General features: G+C 45.7%; 1 long non-coding RNA gene across 3 annotated transcripts in view; it reads right to left on the bottom strand.

Moving 5' to 3' along the window:
• The window catches only part of LOC101678723, a 121,516-nt gene that overhangs the window by 24,966 nt on the left and 76,399 nt on the right, over positions 1-20,151 (bottom strand). For all 3 annotated transcript variants that reach the window (XR_006601956.1, XR_006601957.1, XR_006601955.1), the window contains exons 9-10: positions 15,032-15,293; positions 1,878-2,181 (exon numbers count right to left, since the gene is read on the bottom strand). This is a non-coding gene — a long non-coding RNA (uncharacterized LOC101678723). The remainder of the gene's footprint in view (positions 1-1,877; positions 2,182-15,031; positions 15,294-20,151) is intronic.

The raw sequence follows: 20,151 nt of genomic DNA, 5'->3' as shown, positions 1-20,151 counted from the left end.
TTTGGGAAGGCAAAAATAAACCGGAGAGGAGCTGAACAGTTTCATTAAACTGATCATAAAATTTCATCTCTGTGGACAGAATGGTTTAACTGTGAGTGTACCCCGCTGAGCAAACGGGCTTCGCTGTGAACACGGGGAACCGTCTGTGGGGGCAGAAATGATGCCCAGAAAAAACGTCCATTAAGTCCTTACTCACAGAATAAACAAGCACGATGAAAACAGAATTTTTTAGAGCAGCCTCAGGTGGAAGGAGCCCATAGGACAGGACAGACATGGCCGTCCCCACGGTGGCCACCCCAGCTGCACAGTGTCCGGACCTCACCGAGAGCCCCCTGTCCATGTCAGCTCCCACGGCGGCAGAGGGGCAGACCGACTCGCAGGTGGCCAGCCCTGCTTGCCCGAGCCCTCACCCCTCAACTGCCACATTCTTTGGTTCTGGCTACAAGTTTAAATGGCCCCGAGCCTCCAAAATTATTTTCATTCAAGTTTAGATCTGGAAAGAGCCTTGGAGAGCATCTAAACCCATAGTTTAAGAATATTTTCAACCTGCACACCTTTTTTTTTTTTTGTCCTTTGGCGAAATAAATGTAATGGAAATACAGTGGAGAAATATTACCATGGAATCCTTCGGAAGGAACTGCGGGGGGAAGCCCAGGATTCCATCTCCTCCTTCTGTCCCCTTCCCTGCCCTACCCCCCCCACCCCCAACTTCCACACTTTGTGGTCGACCCTGAAATCTTTCCCAGGACCCCGAGGGCTGATGAGAAAGCAGTCTGCAAAATACTGGAGTCTAGTATTTTTGTTTTGGTATCTTGTGACAGATGAAAAATTAAAGCCCAGAAACTCAAAAGAGGACTTTCATTTCCAGCTACAGGGCATGCGAAATGACCTAAGAGCCTCCTTTCTTAGCTAGAATGCTAACTAAAGGGAACTATCCATGTCCATGCTTAACATGACCTCACGAAGACTCACAAAGAATGCCTCAATTTGAAACTGGGTATAACCTATGACCCAGTGATTGCATGTGTCCCAGAACAGTGTTTACCCAACGCCTCACAGAGATGGCTCAGAGGATCCCTTCAGTACGCTGTAACCAATACATTTTCTTTTAGGCCACACGAAACTGGATCATAACTGAATAGAAAAGATGGGCACTATTTTGAGAACCTTCCCCATATATGTACACACACACACACACACACACAGTGTAACCCATGGGCTGGGCGACCATGAAAGGTATATCTTTCATGGTGGGTATAGACAAAACAGTCTGAAAAAATGCCATCTAAGAGAAACGTTGGCACATTAGTATAGGAAATATATAAGAACATTCACTGAAGCCTTGTTTATCGTAGTACAAAATAAGAAGCAGCCGAATTGTTCATCAACAAGAGGATCGACAAAGCACACGGCAGGCTGTCCATGCAGCATGATGTCACAGAGCAGTTAAAACGAATGGACCAGAGCAATGTTGCTGAAATCTAAGCTCAATGGGAAAAAAAAAAAAAACCTCAAAAAAACAAAACACATACACACAAAACAGCAAGTGGCAGAACATAAAAAGTGTTTTCATTTACTTTCAAGTTCTAAAATTTTGAAGTTTTAAAACAGAATGGCAGCACCCATGGCTTAAAGATGCGGGTGTCCAGAGAAAGCAGGAAGGTTCGGGCACTGTTTGTCTCTGGGCTGGGAGGCCGGGAAACAGGATCCAGGAGTTGTCTGCCAAGTCCTCCGCTACTCTGCAGGTTGCTGGTCGAAACGTTAGGATTGTTGCCTAGAACGCACTCCATGCCGGCACTCAGTTGTGTTACCGCGTTTGCCTTATTTTTTGTGTTGTTGATTTAAAAAAAATGTATGTGTAAGTCATATGCACTCACCGAGACCAGATGGCCGATTGGTAGCGCAATCTGGAAGAAATCCAGGGCAGAACCCTGTCGGATTCCCAAACCAGTCGTCTTCCCACAGGGCTCCCAGTTCACGATCTGCTTGGGAATGAGGAATCGGCATCCTTTGGGTCCTAATGGTACGAGTTTATTTTTACCTGAGGGATACTGTTCCCCACAGCCCCCCGAGGCCACATCTGCTCTGGCCAGAAATAGCGCGAAGCCCACTCGCTCTCGGAGGTTGAGCTGTTGCTTCACAGTTTGTGTCTTGGCTCTGTTTTCCAGCCTTGCTCGTGCACTGCAAAAAAGAAGGAAAAAAATAAAGTGCTGAGCCGCTGAAAGGTCAGGAGAGAGATGATCTAAACAAAAAAGTAGAGGCTGGGAAAGAAGGAGAGAGAGAGAGAGAATCCGCTTTCTCCAGGGACTACACCCATTCTCAGGAAGCAATCAAGTTAAAGTCAGAATATCACCAAGAAACCATAAAGCAAACGTTGGGTGTATTTTAGACAACAAGACCCCACTGAATTCGTAGCCTTTCTGTAGCCTTTAAGCACAAATACAAAATACACAACCTAATGGGAGTGGGTTCATTAACTTTTTTCCTAGTCTACGAAAGCCGGACGAAGGATGCCTTGCTATGGACTACAGGACGGGAGGCAGAGATTTACTGTGCTTTGGAAAAGTTCAGGGCAGTGGCTTTTATCACCGGATCTTTTGTACTCTTCAAGTTACATAAGAGGCTCTTACTTCTCTTTTTTCTGTAGGCATAACTTGCAGGCAAGATGTAGCCTCTCGGGTGGGCCAGCCAAAGCCTTCTGCTGTTGGAGGGGAGACGGTGACAGAGAAGAATATGCCCTTGTAGTAGAGGGTCTGCGAGAGCTCAGTCTCCGGAGTCAAGCTGTGAACTGCTCATGAGTTTATCTGTGTATACTCCTCCCTCTGGGATGCCTACCCGTCATCAGGAGCAGTGAACGGATCTTCTCTGCACCGCCGGAGAAAACTCACTTCTGTGACTGGATTCCTTCCGTTGCGTGGAGAGCCAACAAAGCAGCCGCTGACATTTGTTGACTGCTTCCTCTTCTAAGAGCTTTACCTCTTCTAGTCTGCAGCCACCGTCCCAGGAAGGTACTACAGCTAGCCCCATTTTACAGATAAGAACACTAAGACAGCACAAGGTTCAGAGATCGAGGTCTCAGGTCACTCAGAGTCCGTGCTGGAGCCAGGAGTTGGACAGAGCCAGTTGGTTCTAATGGCCTGGACTTTTCTGTGCCATTGTGTCCCAGAGGTGGCAATTAAAATAAGTAGATGGCAGCCCCAGTTACGATAGGCTCTATGGGAACTCTGCCTCAGATACAGGGGCTCTAAGAGGGAAGTATTCACATGCCAAGGCAAGAGTGTTCGATAAAAATCAGAATCCTTTCCCCTAGAGGCCCTAGTACCCGAGGACACCTGCTCCTAGCAACCAAGGACACGGCTCCTAGCACCCAAGGACCCTGCTTCTAGCACCTGAGGGCACTGCTCCTAGCACCCGAGGACACCTGCTGTGGATCCTACCCTGCCTAAGTTACAGCTAACTTCTGCTCTGCCCCTAAATCCCCAGAGGACAAAAGTGGAGACGGACTTGGGCATGCTCTCGGTTAAAAACCGGGAGGCCTGAGCTTGAGTTCAGTTTTGCCACTTACTAAACGGATTCATGTCTTTCACTTCCCTTGTCTGAAATGATAACAGTGAATGCCTCTCACAGAGGAACAGTGATTCAACCTGGACGGAGCAACAAAGAACTTTATACACATCGGTGACCTGTGAGTTTTTTTCTTTGCTCCATAAGTCAAGGCAGCACGTCACAGCAGAACGCGGTCAACATCCGAGAAAGCTCCATGTGCCTCCCAAAGAGCGTGGCTCTGTAGCATGAGGACAAACCTTGGCCAGCTCATTCCTCCCTCCCCGCCCCATCTATAAGAGGAGGCGTATTAATCACCGGAGTGTCTCCCGATTTTGAAATTTTGTGTTTGGTTTGGTCCCAGATCCAGGAGAAGTGAACCAGGCTTTCACAAGGGCAGTTTGGGTATTTCCAGGCCGGCTTGCTCTCCTATGGTGAACACCCATCCAGGGTCCCATTCATGACACAGGACCCGAGAGGCAGTCTCCCCGCCCAGGGATAGGATATAATGCCAGTGCTTCTAACTGCAACCCCCCCGTGCCACCCCCCCGCCCCAAGTTCAAGACTTAGAGACAAGAGAGCTGGATGCTCTGCTGGGACTAGGTGAGCACCTGCTTCGGCAGGCAGCCAGCTGGAAGTCGGGTGGGGCCTAACACTTTTGTTCTGGGTAACGCCAGGTACATGAGGGAACGCAGGGCAGGAGGACTTCTGGGGAGTTTCTAGCCCTGTGACCTCTTGTGACCGCTTCACTGATCACTATCACTTGAGATGATGTCAGATACGACCAGTCATGACAGGCTGGGAGCCACAGCCACGCGCCCGGCCGGCCTTCCTGCCTCTCTGCATTGGCCCCGCCACAGGAAAGCAGGTCACGTGTGGGGACTGTGAGTCCCGCGGGTGACTGGGGCGTGGCGCTGAGACAGCAGGAGGCTCTGCTCATCTTTCCAGAATGGGCTTGACACCGTTGCAAGGGAAGCCGGGACCCTGGGGGGCCTCTGTGCTGTGGCTGAGCATGACGGGTCAATCCTCGAAGGGAAGCGGGGTCTGTCCCCGTGACTACCCGCCCCAGCCGTCCCACTCCCAGGGCCCTCACAGCCTGAAGGAGAGGACAGGAAACATCCCCTGTGCGGCAGGAAGCCTGCTCAGCACCTCGAGCTACATCACCATGAGCCAAGTGGCCGGAACGGTCACAAGATGAGCACGGGCGCCCGCCCCCAGCCCCTTGCCATGGACGCCCATTAATGATTCATTCTGTGTCTCTAGCAGAAGACTCCCTGCCTGGGGCTCTGCGCCACCGTCCCTCCCGGGAGGCCTGGGCCTCATCTCTCGCACCTGGTTCCCTTCTGCAACTCAAGGCTCATGTCAACTGTCACGATCTCAGGCCACCTACACACCTCCCAGAACTCTCCATCACAACGCTCCCTTCCTGTCGCATACGGAACTTCTCACCATCTCCGATTATCCCCTTCATTTATTATTGTTCCTTGTCTCCAGTCCCTGTAGGGAAGTGAGAGCCGGCATCTTCTCTGTCTTCCCCAGTCTATCCCCAGCACCAGAAAAAAAACAAAAATATCCAGCAGCTAATAAGGGATCCATACAGTTAGTACAATTAGTTCATTAAAGAGTTAACTCTACCCAGAACAGGTGTGTACCGGCACAGAGACGGTTTGGTGAGCTCCCAAGGCTCCGAGCTGGCCTTCATAGACACTTCTGGATACCTCCACATTAAAGATCTGACACTCCCTCTCTCATCATCAGGGCTGGCTCCTGCCATCTACTCTTACACTACATAACTTTTCACCCAGAAATGATTTTGGGTGATTTCAACTACCAGGGTCTCATTCTTCTCAAATAAGTACAAGTCAGGAGGTGTTTGGTCCAGGGTTGGGGTGGCCACTCAACCAAAGAAGGACCTTGCTCATTCTCCTGTGCACCTTCTGTTACTTGCACAAAGCTTTCTACAGGTGCCTGTCATGCCACAGTCCCAACATGGCTGCTGTGTCACCGGGCATCACGTCTGAACGCCAGAGAAGGGGCAAAGCAAAGGAAGAAAGAGCCATGTCCCACGACTCTGTCATTCCTTTTTATTGGGAAGACAACAGCTTTCCTAGCATCTGTACTCCGCCTCCTTCTATTTCTAGCTTCTGCGTTAATCCGGGGTCACATGGCCGCTCTGAGACCAGTTACTGACAACGGGAAATTGGGTTACTGTGACCAGTTCAGTCACAATTCATCCCGGGGGGCTGAAGAGAGGTCCAGCTTTCCTTGAGATCAAGGTACTGCCACTCTCTCCTGAACAAACACATGTGTCCTATCTAAATGGACGAGAGTGGACCCTTACCCCAAACAAGAGCGGAGACTCACAAAGACAGACTTACAGACAGATCCCTCGAACTGTCATCTTCTGAACTTTCTTAAGACTTGGCTGTTCCCATTGTTTAAATTCCACTGCATGCTCAAACATCTACCCAAAGTATCTTTTTTTTCTTCAGCTAGCTCAAGATGGTTCCTGTCATAAAACCAGAAGGTCTTTGTTCAAGGAACCTGTGACTACAGCCTCATGCAAAGCTGTTCAGGCTGCTGCTGGGAGTCTGACAGTCCATTTGCATCTTCCTCAGCAGTGACATGGCCCTTTGCACCCAACACTCAGCTCCCGAGGTGACCCAAACACTTAGACATTATGTCATCAGCCTGACAACCTCCTCCTCCCCCTCTCCACCTTCAGACAGCATCTGCTGCGGTCCCAAGTGTCCAGGGAGACCTCCTGGTTCCTTAGGGGCCGCCTGATGGCAGAGGGATCCAGAGCTATGCAGTACCACCCACTCTCACCCATGGAGGAGCAGAGATGTCACATCACAAATCCACGATGAAGGCCAAAGCCACTTCCTGCCTTTTCACCTTGTCCCAATACTTCTTTTCTTTCAGAAGCCATCTGATTATCCAGGACACACACACACATACACACACACACAGAGTCATCAACACCCTCACAATTAATAAAGAACCTCATGAGCAAAAAGCCTGGCCAGCCCAGCATACTGTTCCCTCCCTGCTGGTGGCCACAAGGAATCTTTTGTGAGTGATTCTAAGGACGGTCACACAAGTGTCCATAGGGATATCTCTGCAGAGCTGGGGCTCAGCCATCTATGAACTTGATCTCATTTCTTTTCCAGTATACACATTGTTCTTCCATATCTCTCTTCAACTTATGCAGATTTTAGACAGCACTTCTCAAAATGTGTTGCCTGCCACTTACAGGTTTTACAGAAATAAATGGGTCCACGCTCAGATGACTTGACGAGCACCTGATTAAAGAAAGTCAGATGGCTTCGTCATGGCAGGACATGGTGCGAGGCTTTAATATTGCAGCCTGCACGATGAGTAGCTAAAGAGAGATGGACTGTGTGGCATCTTCCAAATTCGTTTTACCACTGAACGTTTTTTCCTTGGCACACATTGAACGGCTGGTGATGCCTCGGGAAATGCTAAGAAGCAGAGGGATCCAGGGGGCACATCCTAGATTTGGGGGGGCACTACCTCTTTTCAGTGCCAAGAGGCATTTCCTGTGACTTAGTTAAGTTGGCTTCGTCCAGACCTACGTGGACCGCCAGTGAGTGTGCTGGGTGGTTGGGATGGCCCTTGAGTCCACTGTGTCTACACCCCAGTTGCTGCCCCGGGTAAGAGGCACGTTGGTCTTGGAAAGAGCGTACTTGAGTGGATGATGTTTTGATGTTTTTTTCTCTGATCCTCAGGTTTTCCACCTTCAAAATGAGCATGGTGGGCTCCACCAGAACAGGGAGCACGAGATCCTTACCAAAAAGTCCAACTCTCTGTTATTTGTCTTCTGTTCCAACTTTTAATGAAAGCGATTCTCATTAATGCATTGGTGAACAAGCCACCTTGACCTTGGTGACATGGCACATGAACTAACAACTCTAAGCCTTTTTTTTTTTTAATTTATCTTATTTAGATATGCCTTCTCTAAAAGATCACTTGGAATAACATGACAAAAATATCTTCCTACAAATGTGCAAACATTTCCCTCAGATATCTCACACCATTGTGGCCGCCTCATAACCTTTAGATGTTTTAAACATCTCTACACTGACAAAATGATTTTTAGAATTAAATCTAAAATGCAGGATTTGGGCACTGGTTCTGCCAAAGCCTCATCGCAGAACATCTAGAAGGACCCTTGCTTCCGTGGAAGTCTTTGCCCTGGGGACAGAGAGCTCCACATCCAAGAGGAAAACAATTGGACAAACACGTTTCTCATCACAGTGTGATAGTATCAGCCGCAGCTTATGAGACAAGTCCGGGAGAAATTCATCTCTCACTCAAAAGTTTCAACATTACCGGCCACATAATAATAAAAAATGTGTTGCTTACCTCCAAGCTGATTTTACTTTCAGGCTATGTTAATAAGAATCCTTACTCCTGAACTTACCTAGACTGGATATTCTTCTAAACTGATTTGAAATGTCTGAGAAATTGGAGGTTCTGACCCACCTCTGTACCCCATGTCCACGAAAAAGAACATCTTCTCTGCAGTGATGAGAGTATGGATGTTAAAAGGCACATGGTGCAGGAAGGAAAAACATAAGCAAGTGCATTGGAAGACCAAGGTTCTAGGCAGTATTTGGGCAGCTCTTGTGATGGGCTGTCTTGTAATCCCCCCCCAAATTCGCACATTGGAGTCCTAACACTGGTACCTTAGAATGTGATTTCACTTTGGAAATAGGGTTTTTAGGGAGGTAATCAAGTTAAAATGAGGTCATTAGGATTAATCCAATATGGCGGTGTACTTGTAAGAAGGGAACATTCAGACACAGATACACCTAGTGGGAAGATGATGCGAATGAACGTGGGGAGAAGACAGCCATGGACAAGTCCAGGAGGACACTGGGAACAGATTCGTCCCTCCCTGTCCTCAGAAGAAATCGATCCTGCCAACACCTGGATTTTGGACTCTAGCCTCCAGAACTCAGAGACAATACATTTCTGTCATTGATGCCACTCAGTGTGGGGCCCTCTGTCCCAGCAGCCCCAATACACTAACAGGAGCCGTGTTCTCAGGTAGGTCTCCCGCCTGGTATCTCTGGGTCTCGGTTTCCTCAGCTAGAGCATTAGGGGGCAAATCCCGTGAAAGTGTTTTTTTCAAGGATAAGAGAGAGCCCCTCCCGCCAGCTCTCCTGAAATGTAATCATATACCGTCTGGGGAGAAAAGCTTTCCCTCTCACCTACAGATCGATGGACTGTTACACAAGGCTGAAGCCATCTCTCATCATCCGGTCTGGCCATCCCAACTTTTTATTTCAGTCATAGCTTTGGAAAGCAAAGTAAGGACAAAAGGAGGCTCAAAGTAACTCCAATGAAAGGCAAACTTATAAACGGGAATCTTTTTACCAGACACGCATCATTTGGAAAAAGCAGGTTTTGAGAAATTCTAGAGGAGCTGTTGGGGGAGGCGGGGGGGAGGTTCACACGAAAAGACCGGTAATAAACGTAATGCTTGGCATGGAAGGAAACATGTCCTAGGCACAATTACTGAGCTTCTGAGTGCTACTACCCTGTTTTATTTCACCAATAAAACAGCTAATAACAATCGCTTTCTACAACATTTATCAGCCTCTCATCAGAATGTATTGTGCTGGCATAAATCCTGGGCTATTGCTGTATGTCCCAAGCCTGGAATATAGCACGAATGCCAGACCCATAATGGGTAAGAAGAACATTCTGGCAACTGAAATTGCAATTGCAAATGCTATTAAACAGAACTGATGGCCTAGTTCCCCTTCCCTTTCCCTCACTGAACGTATGCTCTCAGGCCAAAGGATGTACCAAGATAAGCATTCTGTGAAGTGATTGTATCGCTGCTAATGAGGGTGGCCTTCTTAAGCACAACTAAATGGCTGGTTTAGCATCCACGATGTTAAAACAAAAATCAACATATTTGGCCACAAGTCTGGCATTTAAATGAACAGTGCTTGTATTAGTTAGGGTCCCAATTAGATGGCTCGTCCCTACCAGAATCATTCAAATGAGGTTTATTTATTCTGTATAAATAACTTTTCTTTTTAATTTTACAAAGGTATAACCAGGGTATTATTAAAAAAAAAAAAAAAGGAATTGTGGGGGCGATAATCCAGGATTAGGAGCCAAAGCACTGTTCCCACCCCCTTGGCACAAGGAGACAGAGGAGCAGTGGTTAACAGAATCTGGAAGGAGGAGGAAGCCATAGAGAGAAGGCTGTCCTGAAAGGAGTAGTAGGATTCTGTCTCAGGAGAGAGCGCAAGACATCTTCCCGAGGAGGAAGTTAGGAGAGTTAAGTATCCTGAGTGACCTCGGTCTCTCCCTTCCTTCAGATTCCCACCAGGGCTCCCCATTTGGTCAAGTCCAACCAGAGACAAAGGGCAGGGTGCCCATGGATGTGGTCCATATGGTCAGTCTCCAAAGACTGGGGTGAGAGGATCTGGAGGTAGGTGAAATTTAGCATAGCGCAAAATAACCCAATAGATGCATTAAGGTATTTGTAAGGTTTACAGAACAGAAACATGTCCGCTCTTGATCACCATCTTATCCCCAGCTACGTCCCTCCAATACCGATCAATTTTCCAATGCTCTGACACTAACCGGTATCCAATAATTCAATCCAGTGCTGACACTACTCAAATGTTAGCACAGACCCCACAAATTAAGGGCTCAGTCCCACAAGAGGCTCCACTTTAGACATCAGCCACAAATGGGGTCCCCAGGAAACCTAACCATCTGTCCAACTGACCACAGACTTGGAGGCCCCTGTGACTCCCACTCAGGTTCAGTAACTCGCTAGAACCACTCATGAAAGCACTCTAGTCTCTGTTACAGTTTCAACAGACAGGCTACAACTCAGCAACAGCCAAATGGAAGAGGTTCCCAGGGCAGTGTACGGAGGGATGGATCGGGGGTGATATCCACAACTTCTAACCCGCTGAGTGTGTCGCCCTCTCAGCACATCAACGTCTTGACCAAGCTGAAAGCTCCATTAGCCTCATTGTTTCAGAGCATTCTGGAAGCTTCATGCCTAAACCATTACTGAATCACTGGCCGCTGATGATTGAATTAAATCTCCGGCTCCTCTCTCCTCCCTGGCTGTTGAAGGCCAGGCCGATTGGTCTAGCCCTCTCCCATGATTGGTTCCTTGTCAACCACCCTGTCCTGAAGCGATCTGAGGACCTGTGTTCAGTCACCTCATTAGTGTACAAAAGATATTCTTAATACTCTTAAAATCGCAAGGATTTTAGGAGCTCTGTGCCAGCCAGGACTGGGGACAAAGACCAAATATATATTTTATTGTGTCACGTAGCCACATCTTACCACAGTGTCCGGCGCAGGACAGATAGTTATATTTGCTAATGAATGACGCAGTCCCAGCAAGCCGTTCTAGAGTCAGTCTTCCCTCCCCTCCCCCCTCCTCCCTCTGACCCCTTACCTTCCCTCGCTCCCTTGGGAAGATCCCTTGGGATCTTGGGGATCTTGGGAAAATCCCTTGGGAAGATCCCTTGGGATCTTCCTTCTTCGCTTCCTTGGGATTACTGAATTTTTTAAGCCAAAACTAAACATGGCTTTAAGATTCTCCTTCTCCTTTTTTGGGTTCCCTAGGAAAGACAAACCCAGACAGGTCTCCAGAATCTTAGGCCATTTCACACCCATGACATCCCAAGTCCTGGGAGACCCCATGGAGAAACATTCACCAAGTCTTCTCAGAGACGGAATCAAACCCACTGATTTATAATCTGTTCCAGTCTCCTTGTTTTCATACCTTTTTTTTTTTTTTTTTTTTTTTACCTTCACAACCAACATATTCTGCTGCCCTGAAGAGGCGCGGGAAGCTAGGGTTGGACATTTGCTGGGGATGCTAGAACATTTTTTGCTTATGTCATATGTTGTGCAACATGCCACTGAAAGGACTTTATATTCTGGAGAGTTTCCCAATGATATGAGTCCCACCTTATGCTTTTAAGATCCCAAGTGATCAGCATTTTACATATCGTAGGGAAAACAGAATTTCTGCCAAGGAAAAACCTGAAACCAAGGATAAAGAGAATGTGGAATGGACTAGAGCTATGTTAAAAACATTAACAGAAAAAACAAAAGTGAAAAACAGACAGGTCCATTCAGGCCCAATATGCCTTGACAACATGGTGTGAACTTCCAGACTGAACGAGGGTTGGGATAAGGGTGTTGAAGTGTTCTATCCACCAGCAGAGCGGGCTCTCCATCTGATGGATGGCTAGGCATCTCTCCAGTTAGGAACAGCCTTCTGATCTTAACAAGCACGACCCAAACTCCAGGGCCAGACTGAAATCTCAACCAAAACAGTTGCCCAAGGGCTTGATGAAGGCCTCTTAGAGAGGACTTCTAGCCCTGCTCAGACACCCATGGCCCCCCTTCCCCTCAAAGTACACCCTGTAACCTGAGCACAAACTACAAATGGGGCTCCTCAGTTTCCTTACCTGGGTGTCCTCTCTGGCCACCATGTCCCAGGGACATGTGACCCCTGTTTGATCAGCAGCAGACCACATCATCACTTCAGGCACTGATAAGAAAATACATCCAAGAAGGGGTTGTGATAGCCTGCGCAAGCTCGCTGGAGACAGACACAGATACTGGAAGGAAGTACCTGCGGCAGTGGTTCTAAACCAGCTGATCCTAAGCGACCTAGGGGGAGGGTTTGCTGGAAACGACCAGTGGGTGTTCTGAAAGAGGGAACAGTGAAATCTGGGCCCACCCAAAGAGCACGGAATTCTACCTAGAGGAGGAGCCCAGATGTCTTTAAGGTTACCCACACCCAAATACAGTGGAAAAGAGGCACATTAATCATTTTCTTTCACTATCTCTAAACAATACTCCCCTGGACTGGGTACAGCAGACTTACGGGGGAAATATTTTCAAAACAGACATGGGCAAGCCCTTCCGTACCCACCCGCCTGCCCCACCGTGGGAGTAACCCACGCATTGTGCAGGAGCTCCCCGCTCGTTCTGTTCCTCCCTCTTCCCTTCTTCCTGACTTCTCCCCGGTTAAGATCCACGGAGCACCAGTTCTCTATCATACTCAATTACTAGAAAGAAATCTATTTGGGTCACATATCTTAATTCCCTGCTGACATACCTTAATGGAATTAATATTTAACAATGCACACTTGACTTAGATCAGAAATGCCTTATAGAGGTTAGCTACTCGAATTTTACACTGTTACACCTCCTGGAAAATCAGTTTCAATCATCTGATATATTACACAACATCCAGGACCTAAACCCTTCACAGAACTGCAGGTCTGACAAAAGATGGTCCCTCCCAGCAAAACGGGTCTTTCCAACAGACAATGATAACGACATGATGCAAAGTGCTTGCCCTGGGGTCTCAGCGGCTAGAAAACAAGCCTGTTCTAGCAATAACCGCACATGCTGGCAAGCCTCCTTAGAAATGGCTTGTAAGGCAGTGTTGTCCAATAGAACTCTCTGTGATGATAGATATGTTCATGCTGGGGGCGCCTGGGTGGCTCACTGGGTTAAAGCCTCTGCCTTCAGCCCAGGTCATGGTCTCAGGGTCCTGGAATCGAGCCCTACATCGGGCTCTCTGCTTAGCTCTTAGAAGAGCCTGCTTCCCCCTCTCTCTGCCTGCTGCTCTGCCTACTTGTGATCTCTTTCCTTCTGTCAAATAAGTAAATAAAATAAAATCTTAAAAAAAAAAAAAAGAAAAAAACATGTTCACGCTGTCCAGTTCAGCAGCCAATAGGCACGTGCGGCTAGCGAGCACTTTCCATGTGATCGATGTGGTGGTGCAATACATTTTAAATTTTCTTTCAACTCAACTAATTTAAGTTTAAAAAGCCACATGTGGCCAGGGGCTATATTGAGCAGCATGGTTGCAAGGCCACTTGTAAAAATTTAAACTTGTAAGTCATACATATGATAAGACAATACAAAAGTTTTATAGTAGTTTCAACCGAGGAGCAAATGCAATGTTTAAATTTTAAAAGTGCCATTGACTTTCAATAATATCACAGTCGACCCTTGACCAACTCAGACGTTAGGAGGGCTGAGCTTCACACTGTCAAAAGTCCTTGAACGACTTCTGAGTTTCCCAAAACTTTACTAGTAAACAGAGCCTTAGTGATCACAGAAAGTCAATTAACACACATTTTGTATGTCATACATCTTATATACTGCATTCTTACAATAAAGCTAGAGAAAAGAGCATGCCCTTAAGAAAATCCAAAGGAAGAGAAAATACATTCACAGTATTTAACTGTAGTTGTTGAAAAACACCCACGTGCAAGTGAACCTGCGCCGTTCCGACCCCTGCAGTTCAAAGATCAGCTGTATTTGCTGAGACACCTGTGTATCAGCAGCTGACTGTAGAGACTCGGCTGCTCTTAATAAAAAGGAGAAGGCTCAGGTCATCTGTGGAGCAGCCTGAGTTAACTGGACGTGCCCTCTGTCCTGGGATATCCTAGTTACCATTCTGGGAACCAAAAGAAGAACGCCGACTGTCCTCCGACCAGCGCCACTGTACCCTGCATGGGTGGCAGGTGGTAACATGTCCTCTCTCTTCAGCTGGGGTCCCGCCCTGTTCCAGCCCCTCCTGGCCAAGAAAGGGCAGGAGGTGGCTTTGCGGTTTGCTTTGTTAACTGACATCTGGAGAGTGGGCTCCCAGTTTAAGGAAGGGCCCACTGGGTTTGCATGGACTGTCAACCTTGGCACTAGGGACATTCTGGGGCCTATAATTCTGTGTTGTTGGAGGCTGTCCTGTGCTTTGGAAGATGTTCCCTAGGATCCCTGGTCTCTACTCCTTCAATGTCAGGAGCACCTCCCAACCATCCCAGCAGTGCCGACCAGCTGTCCTCCAGCTGTCCCGTGTCCCCTGGGGAGAAAATCACCTCCAACTGGGAACCCCATCCTAGACCATAAGTTCTTGAACTACACCCTACCTAAGAAAGGAAGCCGATCTGAGTTTTCATCTCTAGTGCCCAGATGTGTGTTACTCGATAGACACTCACACATTACTTAGATGAAAGAATAAAAGGCTATGATGAATTTTTAGCTTTACAGATGCCCCCCTCAGTGCCTACCACGGTGTAGGAACTATGTGTAAGAACAATAAATATTTTCTGGTTGCTTAATATTTTACAGGTTTTAAATTAATTACTTATTAAAATAATTATATATACTTATTTATATAATTAATTATGTATTAATTATATCATTAGTGTATTATAGAAGATTAAATATTAATTATATATTAATATATAATAGTCTACATTATCTGATATATCATTAATATACATTAATATGGTCATGTAGAAAATATAATAAATAATAAAATCAACTATAAAAATTAAAAATAAATATTTACAGGTTTTTAAAAAAGCAGAAATTTCGACTAATGACTATTTCTGTCTTCTGAGAAAGAAAATGATGGGGGAGGAATTACCCTTCCTCATACCTTCAGGCACAGGAAGCAATTTCCTGGCTTCTTCGGGTTTTCAGCAAACAGAGCAAGTCTAGAAAATACAGCCTCGCTATGTCCAATAGGCACCACGATTGTCTGTGTATGAGGACAGGTCGCAAAACGGGCTCTGTCTCTTCACAGAGGCTGGTCTGGGGTCAAGAGCGCCAAGGCCAAGAGCATCAAGTCCCTGACTGGGGGAGCCGGTGAGCTCCTGCATCTGATGGGATCCCCCCAGGAACCTCTGCTGCCGGATTTCCTGCAAGAGAAAAACACAAGGCTGGCTGCAGTTCACCGCTCCTGAGCCTTGAACCGGCCCTCCCCACCTCGTGGTGCTTTTACATCATGGGTCTCAAGCAGACCCTGGAGAATGCGCCTACCACCCCAGCACCGCCAAACCCGCTGCACCGAAAACCTCAGGGATGTTTCACTTCCATGTACACGAGGCCCTGAGCACGTCTGCCCTTCATTCTTTCCTCGGCTGTTTACGGTCCTTGAAGCCTCCTGGAGAAGAATTTTTTTTTTTCCAAAGATTTTATTTATTTATTTGACAGAGAGAGAGATCACAAATAGGCAGAGAGACAGAGAGATGAGGAGAAGCAGGCTCCCTGCTGAGCAGAGAGCCCCATGCGGGACTCGATCCCAGGCCCCTGGGATCATGACCTGAGCCTAAGGTAGAGGCCCAACCCACTGAGCCACCCAGGCGCCCCGAGAAGAATTTTTATTTAATGAAAAATATCACTTTCCAAATTCCGCAGCTCTGGCTGTACGTTTAAAGAGCTGCTGCAGTCAAACCACCAAAACCTTTAGGTCACGCTGCTGTTTAACCAAGGACAAGGTCGGAGCATTGGTTGTAATTAGACAAGAGAGGAAAAGGGAACATCTGCCCTTCCTTTAGGGTCCTTTGCAGGAGGCACATGGGAATCACCGAGGCGGCTCTCTAAGGTCTTTGGGGTTGGGCCACAACCCAGAGGAAATCAGAATCTGAGGGTAGCACCAGGCATTACAAATACTTTTAAATAAATGTTTGATTTTAGAAGCTCTTGAGGTTTATGGAAAAAACTGCAGAGAGACTATAGACGTTCCCCATATACCCCACACCCCTTTCCCCCTATTATGAACATCTTATAGGAGTATGGTACATTTGTTTCAATGAATACGCTCATATTTCTTAAAGATTTATTTATTTGAGAAAGAGAGAGGGAGAGAGAGAGAGATCGAGATCGTGTACATGAGTGGGGTGAGAGGCAGAGGAAGAGATACTCTTCAGCAGAGACCTGTAGAGCACACAACGGGCCCCAGGGCACGATCCCACGACCCAGAGATCATGACCTGAGCCAAAGTCAAGAGTCGGATGCCTAACCGACTAAGCAGACCAGGGGCGGCCCTAAGGAGCTAATATTGATTAATGAAAATCCATACTTCATTCATATTTCCTCAGTGTTCCCCTAATTTGCTTTCTGTATCCAGGATCCCCGTCTTCCGAGGCTCTTCTGGGCTGCAAGCGTTTCATAGACTTTCCTTGGTTTTGATTACCTTAATGGCTTTGGGGAGTACTGGCCACATATTTTGTAGTCTGCCCCTCAGCTGGGATTGATCGGATGTTTTTTCATGATCAGACTGGGGTTATGTGCTTTTGGGAAGAAGACCATAAGAGGAAGCCATTCTTATCACGTCAGATCAAGGACACATATGTTAACATGACTTGACAGTAGTGAAGTTGACCCTAATCATTTGGCTAAGACAGTGTTTGTCAGGTTTCTCCAGGACAATGTTAGGCTTTTTTCCTTTTGATCTCACTGGACTCTTCCGAAGGAAGTCACCTTGCACAACCCACACTTAAGGAATGCAGGGTTATATTCCATTTCCTTGGGGCTTAGGATCTACATGAAATTTTTAGAATTCTTCGATACAGAAAATGTGTCTATTTTCCTCCAATTATTTATATCATATAGATACATTTATTTTCTACTTTGAGTTTCAATCTACTACTAATTTATTCGTGCTGTTTCAGCATTCCAGCTCTGGCTATTAGGAGTTCTTTTAGTTGGCCCTGTGTCTCTTTTTGGTAGTGGTGGTGTTTTTTTGAGCACCTTCTTACTTCTGGGCCTCATAAGATGCTCCATGCTCATCTTAAGTATTTCCTGCCCTAGTCCTAGAATCAGTCATTTATCCAAGTTCTGGTTCCTTCGGTTGGAGAAGGATATTAGAAACCAAGATCTGGGTGCTAGGTGTGCTCACTGCTACAGGGGTGACATTGCTTCTAGGGTCTTTCTGTCAACAGAACAAGGAAATTATATGTGTGCATACTAACCTATGCATAGACACATACCTGTAAGCACTTCTGTATGTAACTATTTGTATCTATATTATGCTAATATGAGTCCATATTGACATCTCCAACTCTAATCCAATTATCACTTGGATGTTTCTAGCCTCTCTTCTTTTCTATAACATCCCACTCCAACAGTGAGAAACTTGGCTCCCACCATTGTCTATACATTTACTTAACTGTGACTTACAGTATGCATGCATAGTGGTATCATAATTATTAACCTGTACCCTCACGGGAAACAAGTTTATCAACTACAGCATGCTTATGTACAGTTCTTTCTGCCTCTAGTCTTACAGACCCCACTCATTTCCAAGGTTACTTAGGTCAGTACATTTTCTCCTCCATACCTTCAGTGAGGTTGTTCAATACATTTGCAATACAGTTACATTGTTTTGTCACGATTCTGCATTTCATCCTGGGATCCTGACCTACTAAATAACTTTTTAAATCTGTGTCAAGTTTGGGGCACCTGGGTGGCTCAGTGGGTTGAGCCTCTGCCTACAGTTCAGGTCATGATCTCAGGGTTGTGGGATCGAGTCCTGCATGGGGCTCTCTGCATGGCAGGGAGCCTGCTTCCCGCCCCCCCCCCACGCCTGCCTCTCTGCCTACTTGTGATCTCTCTGTCGAATAAAATAAAATGTTTAAAAAAATTTGCATCAAGTTTTCTCTTTGTCCTGTAAAGTTCTATAGGTTTTGACAAATGCATAATATATCTGCCATTATAGTTATCATACAGAATAGTTCTACTGTCTTAAATAATTTTCTGTGCTTCACTTAATCAACCCTTTCCCTGAGCCCCTGGAAACCACTGATCTTTCTACATTTCTGTAGTTTTGCCTTTTCATGAACATCATGTAATCTGAGTCATAAAATACATAACCTTTTCCTACTGGGTTCTTTCACTTAACAACTTAATATCTCCCATTATATAGATGTGTACCAGAGCTTACTTATCTATACACCTATTGAAGGACCTCTTGGTTGCTTCTAGTTTGGGAAATCATAAATATTGTTGCTATAAACATTCCTATGTAGGGTTTTTTTTTTTGTATGAATATAAGTTTCCAAAACAGTAAATATGTAGTAGTTCAATAACTGTTCAATAACTGAATGATATAGTAAGACTACACCTATCTTTGTAAGAAAGTACCAAAGTATCTTTCAAAGTGTCTACACTATTTGGCATTCCTACCAGCAATGAGCGAGACTACTTTGTTGCTCCATAGCTTTAGCTAACTGATGCCAGTTTTTAAATTTTAGCCACGATAATAGACATGTAGTGTTATTTCATTACTGATGAGGGAACAGAAGGCTGGCTGAGGACAAAAGCTGACACCCTGCAACCTTCCCCCACCCCCACTCCTGGGTGGGACATATGTGACATTCTTTAGGAATCTCCCACCTATCTTAATGTCAATACCTTGCTAAGAAGAGAAAAAAAGACCTTGACAATGGCAAGGTCATTGGTATCCAATATCTTAAAGGTCCTCTTAAGCATATGAAAGTTCTATTGAAACCTCCCTTGCCTTACCTCCCCAACCTCATCACACAGAACCTACCACCCCTCACAACCCTGGGGCAGCAGCTCTTTCTGCCCACAGGTCCTGTCCCTGTGCTTTAATAAACCACCATTTTGCACCAAAGATGTCTCAAGAATTCTTTCTTGGTCATCGACTCCAGCCTCCACCCCAACGAACCTCACCTATATTCTAAAACTTGATCAATTACTGTTTTAACTTGTAATTCCCTAATGACAAATGCTGTTGAGTATCTCTTTACATGCCACAATTTTCCATCTGTATATCTTCTTTGTTGAAGCATTTTGGTGAAGCATCTGTTCAGATCTTTTGCTCATTCAAAAATCTGATTGTTTTCTTATTAAGTTTTAGGAGTTGTTTTTATATTTTCGATTATTGGATATGTGTTTTGGAAATATTTTCTCCCAGTCTGTGGCTTGTCCCTTGGTTCTCTTTCCAGGGTTTAGACAACAGAAGTTTTTAATTTTAACAATGTCTGAATTCTCAATTTTTCTTTAATAAATCATGATTTGTCTCATATACTTACAAACTCATCCTCAAACTCAAGGTCACATAGCTTTTCTCCTATGTCTTAGTCTAACAGTTTAAGTGTTTTGTATATTACATTCAGGTCTATGATCCATTTTGAGTTCATTTTTTTAGAAGTGTAAGGTCCGGGACTAGGTTCATTTTTAACATTTTTATTTTATGTAAGGACTCCGATTGTTCTGGCACGACTTGTTGAAAAGCTTTCTCCATGGCATTGCCTTTGCTCTTTTGTCAAAGATCAGTTGACTGTATTTGTCTGGGTCTTTTCTGGGTTCTCTATTCTGTTCCACTGATCTGTGTGTCTTCTGTCTCACCAATGAACACAGTCTTGATTACTAAAGTCTTGATGACTTGAGTCTTGAAATTTGGTAGTATGAGTCTTCCAATCTTGTTTTGGTTTTTTTTTTTCAGTATTGTGTTGGGTCTTCTTCTTCTTCTTCTTTTTTTTTTTTTTAAGCTTTCCAAATGAGTACAATGTATAGCCAATGTAAGAATCAACTGCCTTGAAGGCAGGTGGGAATAGAAGGAAGAACATGGATTTTAAAGTCCAGCAACTCTTCTTTCAAATTCTTGGTCTGTAGGCAAGCCCTTTGAAATTCTGGAGCTGAATTTCCTTTTCAGGAAATGGGGAATTAAAATGCTTACCGGCAGGGGTTTTTGTTGTTTGTTTTTATCAAAGCAATTTCTTAGAAAACCCCAGCATTGGAATGAGCAAG

Source organism: Mustela putorius, unplaced genomic scaffold, assembly GCF_011764305.1.
Source record: "Mustela putorius furo isolate JIRA1106 unplaced genomic scaffold, ASM1176430v1.1 tig00003854_pilon_pilon_pilon, whole genome shotgun sequence".
NCBI lineage: Eukaryota > Metazoa > Chordata > Mammalia > Carnivora > Mustelidae > Mustela > Mustela putorius.
Note: the sequence above shows the minus strand (reverse complement) of the source record. Positions and strands in the feature narration are given on the sequence as shown.